The following is a 6,897-nucleotide window of genomic DNA, read 5'->3' on the forward strand; positions in this document are numbered from 1 at the left end:
CAGATGTGCAATTGCCTGGGAAACCTCTGTAACAGATTCTAAAATGGGCTTTTGTTTTTTCTTTTAAATTCTTCTTAATATTTCAGATAGTAAAGAGTTTTTTAAAATTAAAGATGAAAATGTTTCAAGTTATTAGGAGTTTAAACAGTTCATCTCTACAGGAGAACTTAAATATGGGTATATGCATTTTTTGTGGCAAAATCAGATAATTCCTCTAAGATACTGTAGCCAAATGTATTTTTTGAATCCATCAGGAAATATTTTTCATCACTGCTCAATAATCTTAATAACTTCTGTGATTTTGTAAGAGTAATAAATACCCACTTATTGTATAAAATATGAACTAAGTGTCCCTCAAAACAGGAATAGACGAGTCGGTTATCACAGATTTACACAAGAGAACAACACGTATCAGCTAAAGAAAACAAACCAGAATTTCAGGGATTAATCTGAAAAAAAATCTTAAATACATAGTATTGAGCAAAATATATGTATATAGTATGATACCATTTCTTTTTTTTTTTTCCTTTTTTTTATCGTAGTCTTTTATTTGTTAAACAGTCATCTTTAACAATAAAGGCGGAAGGAAAGCAACAAGCAAAAACAGGGGATTTGCAAAGTGGCTGGGAAATGACTGTAAACCGTGGCAAAACAGAAAAGTTTCTGTTGTGTTCTGTGGAGCCAGGAGTCCACAGTGCGGTGTGCTCATCTTTCTTCTCCGGGACAAATGTCTCAAACAGCTTAAGTAGGAGGCTACATGCGATGACTAATGTCCTAATTTTTGCTCTTCAACCACTTTTCTTGATCTTGCTCTCTGACTTGGTTCATTCCAGACTGTTCAATGGATTTGTAATAAATTTCCAAGATGAAGGCAAATTTCTTGCTTACTGTTTGCCTGAAATCTTGGCTTGTGTTCATCTTATTTAACAAAAAACATAGACTCCAAAAACAGCTCACAAGTTCAACTACTAAAACTCCTTTGGTGATCTTCTTCATCCGTAGTTCCAAAGAGGCAGGTGAGTGATTGGGGAGGGAGAATTGTCTTGCTGTTTACAATGCTGGACCTGAGGTGCTTATACCTGATAACATTTCTATAAAATTTCAACCCATATATAACAAACCCACATAGTACTAAATGGATGTACCTAGTAAAAATATGAAAACATGTGTGGACTGATAAACAACAAATTTAGGATAGCGGAGATAAAGAGAAAACACTAGAAATGAGATCAAATAAGAGTATCCAAGGGAGGAAAACGTCAAATATTATCTGTACTACAGACCAATAATTCACCTCTAGACACATGTACTGGGATTCTAGGGTCCCAGTGCTGACAGCCTTTTGTCCAATGTCAGAAAGTGGTTCTTTCCTCGCATTTAATTTCTTCTAGTTGTTTAAGGTAGGAAAGTAATTCCTGACCTCATTTCCTTGTAGTTTGAATTATAAATCTTATTTAATTCTGAAAAATAGCAAGAAAAGTGGGGGCGGGGGTGGTGCCTGGATGGCTCAGTCAGGCCGCTGCCTTCAGCTCAGGTCATGATCTCAGTGTCCTGGGATCAAGCCCCATGTCAGGCTCCCTGCTCAATGTGGAGTCTGCTTTTCTCTGCCCCTTTCCCCCACTCTCTCCTCTCCTTCTCTCTCTCTCTCAAATAAATGAATAAAATATTTTAAAAAGTGGGACTGGGGAGAAAAAAAAGTAAAGAAAATAAAAACCTCTGATATCAACCTAGTAAAATCTTATTAAGGCCTGGCACTTTGACTTTCCAGTTCTGAGATGTTTATGACATTATTCTTTATACTCTTCTATATATTTGAACTATGACACAGTTTTAAAAAGTAAATTGTTGAAAACAGAAATAAGAGAACACTTGAAAAAAATTCTGACAAGCCGAAAAGCGAGAAGAAATTTTCATTATTTATCACCATAATACTATCATCCTGAAATAGCCACTTCTACATCTTAATGTATATTCTATAGTCTTATGTGTGGGAAATGGGACCATGCTTTTTGTTACTATTTTTAAAAATAGTATTGTAAATATATTTTTGGAATATTAAATATTTGTTCTTACATCTTTCCTGAATGGCATTTCATTGTATTTCTGTAAAATGCTTTCTTTAATCAATCCTCCTTTCCTGGAAATGCAGGCTGTTTCGATTTTCGTAATTTTAAATAATGTTTTAATGATCATTCTTCTACATGTATTTTCTATATCTAATTATGATAATTTCCTTAAAATATAATTTTATAAGTAGTTTCTGGGCCAAAACTATGGACAGTTTTTTTAGGTTTAAAGCATATTTTGAATCGTTGTCCAAAAAGATATTAAGTTATATGGACATAATATGAGAGAGCCCATGTTCTCAGAGCAGCATTTATTATCTTAAAAATCTTTAATAGTTACATAAAATTGAATTTTAATTTTTTTTACTATTGGAAATTTCCTTTCACATCTTTCCTATATCTTAGCTGGGTGTTTATCTTTTTTCTTATAGTTCTATAAAATTTTTATATTAAATATATTCACCTTTTCTTACGCATTGTGAATATTTTTCCAATGTTGTGTTTTGCCTTTCCTTTTAGTTTAGAGTGTTTTTAATGTCTTGAAATGTATAAGTTAAATCTATCAATATTTCCCTTTATGTTTTCTGCTTATATGTATAGTCATTTATGTAATCTTTCGCATTTCTGTTTCACTTTCTACTTGGATATTTAACACATACGGAGTTTATTTTAGTATATTTGAGCATATGGTGTTAGGAATCTTATTCTATTTTATTATAGATTATTACAAATAGTTGATCAGCTGTCTCAAAGGCATTTATTGAATAGTCAGACTTAACCTGCTAGCTTGAATTTTTTCCAACACTTAATTTTCAGATATCCTGTTTGTGAATTTTTTGTTCTCTTGCTATAGGCAAATAAAATTTTGTTTTTCACTAAAAGATATATTTCTAGTACATTTTTTAAAGAACTTTAAGAATAAGTTTTCCTACAGAAAATATTGTGTTAAAATTGTAATGCAATTGATATAACTTGAACTCTTGCTTTTTCTTATTTTCACTGCTCTTGGAATTCTAGTCTACTCATGCCTAGAGAAGACAAAAAATATTGAGGCATGATCTATTGATTCCTGACGGTTAGAATCATTATAGTCCAAATGAAAATCTCAGGAAATTGAATTTATAATCACAATAATTATAATATATCAAGCACAAAGACTTAGACAATACTGACTCTTTGTTGGCTAAAATGTGAATAACAGGAAACTGCAAAGATGGGATATATTATCCTTAATTGAAGCAACTGTGTGTTATCATCCAGCTGAAATCTCGGTTTCACACCTCTATATCTTGTTCCTTCTTTGGGTCAGTGTAAAGGATGAAAATTCAAACGACATGATCCAAACTTTTTTTTTTTAAGATTTTATTTACTTATTCATGAGAAACATACAGAGAGAGGCAGAGACTTAGAGAGAGGGAAAAGCAGGCACCCCACAGGGAGCCCGATGTGGGACTTGATCCCCAGACCAGGATCACCCCTGAGCCAAAGAGACACTCAACCACTGAGCCACCCAGGCATTGCTGATCCAAACTTTCTTATTCTTATCCTCGTTCTCACCTTGTGGACAATGAGTACTTGCATTTCTTATAATCTCAATCTCCCTTCTCAAATTACATGAAATTCCACAGTTATCACCATGGAAGAGGGAATGTACAAAAAGTATCCCTTCATTGGACAAGCCTCCCTGAGCTTTAAGATCGATGACATCTGTTGTAGTTTTTAATTAATTGAGCTATAAATGTGTACAATTTAATTGTGATAGAAATTTATGGATGACTTGGCTGAATCACCATGTTTCAAAGAACATGTTTCAGCCCTTTTCTTTCTAGGTCTCCAGAAAACTCAACAACCATTTTGCATGATAGGAATTTTGATATACACAGAGAGAATAGGAACAATGAACTACCATGTGTCCATCACCGAATTTAAGTAATCATCAACATTCTGCTGTTTTTGTCTCAGTAGCTTTTGATATAATGACATCACCCTCCTTTTCTTCTGATAACACACTGTCCTAATTTGCCCCTTATCCCTCTAGCAGCTCCTTCTCAGTCTCTTTCTTTTTTCTTTAAACTTTCAGCTTCCCTGTGAACCCAACCACTCCTTCCATGGCTTCATTTACTACATCTGAGCAACTCCTAAATTCATATGTCCTGCTCAGATATCTTTTCTAGGGAGCATTAAACTCAACATGACCAAATGTGAACACATTTGAAAATTATTATCAAGGATTATATCTCTATTTCTGGCATGAATTATTGGATTGATATATCATTTCTTGAGATACTGAAGAAGAGATGTGCTGAGGAGAGTATGAAAGATAATTTTCTCTTCCATAGTAAATTACCAAATTAGTCAATTTAGTCTCTTAAAAACTTTTCAAATACGTCTCCTTCTTTTCAACTGCAATGTCAACACGATGATCAGCACTGCCTGAGGAAATGTAATGTAATCCACACATACAAGTCACATGTATAATTTTAAATTTCCTAGTAGCTGTATTAAAAAAGAAAAAGAAACAGGTAAAGTTAAATTTAATAAGACATGACATTTAGCTCAACTGATATCTTAAATATTGTTATTAACATGTAATCAATATAAAAATATTATTAATAAGATATTTACATTCTTTTTTTTTTCTTGCTAAATCTTGGAAATCTAGAGTGTGTTTTATACTTCTCAGCACATCATAAATTGGACAAACCACAATTCAAGCGCTCAGTAGCCACATGTGGCTAGTGCTCACCACAATGGACAGAGCCGCTTTAGTTCAAGCCCTGACCTTCTCTTTTTGCGGTGTCATTAATGGGCTTCACACATGCCTGCTTGGTTTCTTTTCAGTTCACTCTTCATGGGCAGCCAGAGTACTTTTTTTCAATGCAAATCTGTCCTATGATTGCAAGCTAAAATCCTTCAGTGACTTCCCATTTTTTTTCTTTTTGGCTAAAGTCTGAAACTCCCAACATAACCTTCAACACCCTCTTTGATCTGATCACATATGATATCTCCAATCCGTGTAAGGTACAAAGCTTCTTTCCATTCATAGCCTTTATGCAAGATTGAAAAATTTTTGCTCCTATCATAATTCTTAGCTGAAGTTCCACTTACAGAAATCTTCCTTGACACCCCTGTCCTCCTGCTTCTCCCAGAACAGGCTAGGATTCCAATTACATAGTCTTACTATGCACAGTAATTTTACTTCAAGGCAGAAATTATTTATGTTATTATTTATTCAACATAGGCCTCCCATTTGGGACTAATAGTCACTCTTGGGTATCTTTCTACCTCCCCACCAATAATAGTACTTAGTACTGAATAAATATAAATTGAATATATAAATTTGACCCTCTTAGCATTATTCATGTGAGAAAAAGCTGAGGTTACCAAGACAGGCTTAGTCCAATCATGATTCACATCCCCAGGCTAGGGGAGCGACTCTTATACCTTGAGCACAGAGCTACCTCATCCTTGAACAAAATTAATGTTCTGTGAACAAGAAAAAGGGGAAGAGGTGGCTATTGAGTAAGCTACCAGTGCTGTCTACCAGAATTTCCAATTTATCACTGTGATAGACTGCTCACCTACTTTGGCTTTCATCAGCCTGAGAAAAGCAAGGCAGAGCCATCTGGAGATAAATTTGTGGATGGAGGAGTTTTGTTTTGTTTTTAACTATAAAGAGGAAGAAACACACTGTATTAGTCAGGGTTCTGAAGAGAAACAGAACCAATAGGATATATATAGATATATATATAGATATATATATATATATATATGAGGAGATTTATTATAGGAATTGGCTCATGCGATTATGGAGGCTGAGAAGTCCCATAGTCTGCTGTCTGCAAGCTGGAGAACCAGCTATAATTCAGTCCAAGTCTGAAGGTCAGAATGAGGATCTGCTATGTCCAAGGACAGGAGAAGGTGGATATCCCAACTTAAGAACAGAGAGAGAATTTCCTCTTTCTCTGCCTTTTTGTTCTGATAGAGCCCTCAACACTGGTGAGAGTAGATTTCTTTCTCAGTCTATTGATTCAGATCCTAATCCTTTTAGGAAATACCTTCACAGATACACTCTGAAACAATGTTCTATCTTTTGTCCACTCAGGTTGACACGTAAAATTGACCATCACACATGCATTATTAACCAACATTCACAGACATTTTCCTGCATCATCACATTTGGTCTTCCCAATAATTCTTGACAACCTCATTAAGTTGCTGGTATTCCTCACCATCACGCATAACTTACAAAGGAGAAATCTCAAATCAAAAAGGTTAAGTGGGGATCCCTGGGTGGCGCAGCGGTTTGGCGCCTGCCTTTGGCCCAGGGCGCGATCCTGGAGACCCGGGATCGAATCCCACATCGGGCTCCCGGTGCATGGAGCCTGCTTCTCCCTCGGCCTATGTCTCTGCCTCTCTCTCTCTCTCTCTCTCTCTGTGACTATCATAAATAAATAAAAATTGAAAAAAAATATTAAAAAAAAAAAAGGTTAAGTGACTTGTCCAAGGGTGCTCAGAAATCATATGACTTGGAAAGGTACACAGATGTTCTTATTCCCAAATCCAAACTCTTTTCTCTATACCAGTGTTCCTTGGTATGAACCTTACCTGGGAGCGTGTTAGGAAAGCAAATTTGAGGGCCTTACTCCAGACCTAATGAATCAGAAACTCTGGGAGTCCAGCCTAGCAACCCATGTTTAACAAATTATCCAGGTGACTCTGTTGCTCCTAAAGTATGAGAACCACTGCATTACACCCTACTACCCAAACTACTTTCCTCTAAGTTGGTCAATTCCTTTTCTAGTTGTTTTATGATTTGAAAGAAAAAGAA

Source organism: Canis lupus, chromosome 34, assembly GCF_003254725.2.
Source record: "Canis lupus dingo isolate Sandy chromosome 34, ASM325472v2, whole genome shotgun sequence".
Taxonomy (NCBI): Eukaryota; Metazoa; Chordata; class Mammalia; order Carnivora; family Canidae; genus Canis; species Canis lupus.